Below are 5,204 nucleotides of genomic sequence, written 5' to 3' on the forward strand. Positions count from 1 at the left end.
AATGCATTAAAAACATTAATATCAATACACGAGATTTGTATGTGTTTAAGGCGTAACAATCTCCCCCTTTTTGATGATCACAAAACTTGGTTAAATAGGAGAAATAAAATAGAGCAATAATATATTTAAACAAATTTAATCAAATATTGTTTAAACATTAATAATTAAAACTCCCCCTCAATTTAATAAATAATTATTTAACCAAATTAATTCTCCCCCTTTTTGCGATAATAAAAAAGCAATTAATAAAAGACGAGAAAATTAAAATACACAATAATTTCATTTAAACTAATATTGAATTTTACATAAAAAGCATAAACAAAATACAACTTAAAATGCAAAATAAAATCTAAGAGTCATCATCGTGCTGCGGTGGAGGATAGCGGGAGAAAAAGTCATCAAAGCGAGTCTCCAACAAAGCAACTCTCATAGTCAAGGAATCCATGGAGGCAGTAGAAGATGCAAAGTGGCTGGCTAGATTCCCTTCAATGCGCTGAAGAGTCTCGAAAATACGATCAGGCTGATGACCGGGTAGCAGGAATCTCGGGAATCTCAAATGGAAGCTCGCTAAGATTGGCTGGAAAGGTCTGAAAGCCAGAAGAAGAAGGTCCTCCTTCTTCTGCAGGCGGCCCATTGGGAAAGCCCTTAGCCTGAGAAGTGGGTGAAAGACTTGATTAGGGAAGTGAAAAATGTTTGACCGAAAGATATTTTTTAAAGGCACGAGTTGGGTCATTAACCCAACAAGAAAGGACAGGATTCCAAGATAGTTCCATCTTGGTAATCATAGAATGGTTGAAAGTGTGGAAATCAGAGATGGAAAAAGAAGTTAAGCTATCAAAAGAAATGTCAAAATGAGTCAAGATGCGGTTGATGATACGAGCAAAAGGTAGAAAAACTTTCCTCGTGGCTTTAGCCGCATTATGCATAACCTGCATAATGAATCGAGGAAGGTTGAAAGGACGGGAGGAAACGATATGGTAGAGAACATAGAGGTCAAGATATTTGCAGGTGGAGGAGTCTCCACTGCGCGGAATAATGGAAGTGGTGATCAATTTCTGAATGATTTGGTAGTCGGGATGGAGTTGCTTTAAAAGCAGACGATCGTCGGCAATAGTAGCAGGACGACCAAGAATAGTAGAAAGGACCTCATCTCGATCAAAAGTAGGATCATCGAGAGGCCATCCCTGACCAAAGTAGTTGCTGGGTCCCTGTGTAGGAAGATCAAACCACTCAACAAAGTTGGAGACGGAAAAGCGAACATGCCGACCCTGGACAATCGTGGCGATATGGAGCTCCTCGCCAAGTTTAAGTTCCAGGTTGGCATAGAACTCGTAGAGTAACTATGGGTAAATAGCATCTGGAATGGACGGCTGGAAAAAGGATTCCCAATGCTGGGCAGCAATGAGAGGCAACAATAGCAGATGAGATGTCGCAAGATAGGCGACATCGAAAATACGACCGTGTAGAATGGGTCGAGTGGGGTAATCATCCGGGATAAGACATGAAATAACAGGTAGGTTGGGATCATGGATAGGGATAGGGCAATTGGAACTGGCTTGATCACGACGGCATTTGGCAGGCATTTTGTAGGCTAGATTTCGGACTATAGAGGAGAAAAGAAGGAATTTAGGGGTGAAGAATTCGGATGGCCCGAGGGGGTATATATAGCAGAGGGTTCGGACGGTCCGGACTGGGTTCAGACAGCCCAAACTTGATTACCGAGGTGATAAGATTGACAGACTGTGAAACGGTTTGGAGGGCCCGAAGAGCGTTCGGAGCGTCCGAACAGTTTATTTTCAGTTCGTTACGTCCGAATATTTTCGGAAGGCCCAAAGATTGGGCGGTCAAAATTCAAAGTTTTACCGCTAAGAGTTCGAACGGCCCGAAGCTAAGTTCAGAGGGTCCGAACTGGCTAATCCGGAGGGAATTTTGAAAGTTTTATACTGAAAGGGTGTGAGGCAGTTCGGGTCATCCGAACTAGGGTTCGGGTGGTCCGAAGTGGCCGAAGTCAGAAAAACAAAAATGAGCTTAAATTTATTAAATTTTGAAATTTAAGTATTTAAATCAAATAATTCACATAAAAATGTGAGCTTTTTAATTTTGGATAAATACAATTGATTTATATTATCCAAAATTAATTTGCTCGATTTTAATATTAAGCTCCCCCTTAATGTGACATTAAATCTATTTATGTCCACAAGTGATTACAACTCAATCATGCCAAGTTCACCACGCAAACGAATAAAAGTATTTTCATCTAGTGGTTTTGTAAAAATATCAGCAATTTGATTTGTTGTGTCAACATATTAGAGTTCAATGTTGCGTATTTTTGTGCCCACAAGTGCACGGTGTCAAGTTTTAATATAGAAAATGAGTCCAAGTCGATCCCACAGAGAATGAATAAAATGATATTATTATTGAATATTTGAAACTAATAAAATCTTAATCCTATGTAGAGCTACGAGAATGGTTTGAGTTTAAATAACTAAAAATTGCAATAAATAAAATAATTAACAATGAGTTCGCAAGACAAAAATTCAATGAGAGACAAATTCTAGAGGTTCGACATCACTTAACCATCTATCAAGTTAATTCATAAAGAAATCTATATCATAAATTCTTCTAATTTATTAGCCAAGAATTTCTATTATTTTCTACTACCTCTCTCGAGTGTCAAGCAGAAATTCGTATTCAATAGCAAACTCAATATCTCTATCAAAGTTCAATTATTAAATCCGATAAATAGCACAAGAATTCTTCTATGACTTCTATGGAGTTATATGCCTCTCGAACAATATAAACACCAAAGATGTATTTTCCTATATCGTATTCAAAATCTCCTCTCTCAAGTGATAGATTCTAAATAAAATATCATTCAATACATGACCAGTAAATTGAACGCAATCAATTCAGGAAAACACAAATAAATCGAATGAATAATTCTAATATATCAATCAAAATATAAAAAACATGGTTTCAAGTCAAGCTACGTCGTCCCTCTAGACAAAAGAATTAATTCATAATGAAAATAAAAATCAAACAAAGCATGTTCTTGAACATCATTCAAAAATTATGAGAAAGAATGAAATAAAAACGAAAGTAGATGATGCTTCTCCGTCTCCGGTAGTCGCTTCGTCCGTCTTCGTGCCAAGAATGCTTCTTCTCCCTTTTCCTAGGTCTCTAGCCGTCTCTAGCCTTCAAAAACTAATGAAAACCCTCGATAATAATCTGATATATGCCAAAGAGTCCTTTTAAAGTTCGAGACTAAAATTTTCCAAAAATACGACACGTCAGGCGCGGGTGCGCTTCTCTCGGGCGCGGGTGCGCCATGTTTTTGGGTTCCAGGGCGCGGGTGCACTGTCCTAGGGTGCAAGGGCGCTGATTGTCGATAATTTTCTCCAAATAAGAGCTACAGGGCACGGGTGCACCGGTTCCGGGCGCGGGTGCGCTACAACGCATCCAGCTCGCGCAGCATTCTTGAAAAAATCATAACTTGAGTTCTAGCCGTCGGATTGAGCTGAAATTTTGACAACAGCTTTAAAAAATCACAAAATTCATTGTGAACACTGGAGATTGGATTTATATGTACCTATCAGCTCCAGAAAATTTGTAAACTTGTATCTCTGTAATTACTTTTTCCGTCTCTTCTCGTTACTTTTCCTCCAATCCTTGCATCTCACAAAAACAACAAAAAATACGCATAAAATCTACTCGATACATCACAAAAGCCAAGTCAAATCATATGCAAATTAAGTGCATAAAATGCACTTATCAAATCCCCCCAAACTCAGACTTTTGATAGTCCCGAGCAAAACAGTAATGAGCAATATAGTTGACCTCCAAATTTTTACATTCCAAGATTCAATACACATGTCCGCTAATTTTCTCAAGAGTTCTCGTGTGTGTGTGATTTGCCAATCTTGTCTATCCTTCTTGCTTTCGATATACTAATGTAACATGTTCATTTCATAGATTCATAAATTCCGCTCTCTAGTTTCAAAACACTCTCCACCAAGTTCAACTTCTACTAACTAAGATCAAAAGGACATTTCAAGTTATATCATAGTTTTTTCATAATATCGCTGGATTTTGCACCCAGTTTTATTTTAGCCCCAATAATTACCCGTAGACTTAGCTATAACTAAAGATAGGATTCAGATTTCAATCCCCTCGTTTATAGCCCGGATGGAGCATCAACCCCATTTTATCCGCAAACTTAGCCATTGATTGGTGATTAGGATTTCAATCCCTTTCCAGGCCCGGATGGAGTTGTAAAAAAAATTCTTTGTTTCTTTGGCAACTTTTCATCATTAAATAAAAATTTTGCCTAAATTATTTCTAAGCTTGTAGAAGTCTATCTCGATTTCAAGTATAAATTACCAAAGTTAAGAATCAAAACATCCAGCTCACTCACAAAATCATAAAGCTTCTCTAATAACTAGAGTGTCAACAATCAAGCATAGTTCATATGGGCGAGAACTCAAGATTAAATAAAGCTAACACAAGATTTTTAGCACAAAAATTATTTTCATCATAGGCCAACACAATTACACATTATGCGTTTAACTCAAACTAACTCATGAAAAATTTCACAATTTTCAAATTTTTTAAACAACCCCCCAAACTTAAATATGTGCATTGTCCTCAATGTACGATAATTCAATGACAAGAACGGAGGAATGCACATACCTGTGGTATGACCGTCAGTAGTCATAGCCCATCATAATTTCTGGGGCAGGAACATTGATACTCGATATTTCTTTACAAGGACCTACAGTAGAAAATTCAATGTTAGCGCATGAACAAGACATGCCCTCAAAAAAATTAAAATTTAAATAAATTAAAAAAATTAAAAATACTAAAACAAAACAAAAATAAAATAAAACTTGGGTTGCCTCCCAACAAACGCTTGGTTTAAAGTCTTCAGCCCGACTTGAAGCTGATTTTAGTCAATTCCTGTCACTTTATTGGAGGTTTTGTTCCTCTCTTTCACCCTCCAAACATACTCAAAAATCATCTTGGACTTAGCTTTATTTTTCACCTTCTTTGCCACCTTCGGATTTCGCCCACTTTTCAACTCTATTCCTACACCAAAATTATTCACAGAAGAATCAAATAAATCAATGTGATTACAAGCACGTACTTCATCTTGGTAATTCGTGGTCATATAAATATTAAAAGTGACCGCTTCACCACCAACTCGT

The sequence above is a fragment of the Henckelia pumila genome, chromosome 4, assembly GCF_033568475.1.
Source record: "Henckelia pumila isolate YLH828 chromosome 4, ASM3356847v2, whole genome shotgun sequence".
Lineage (NCBI taxonomy): Eukaryota > Viridiplantae > Streptophyta > Magnoliopsida > Lamiales > Gesneriaceae > Henckelia > Henckelia pumila.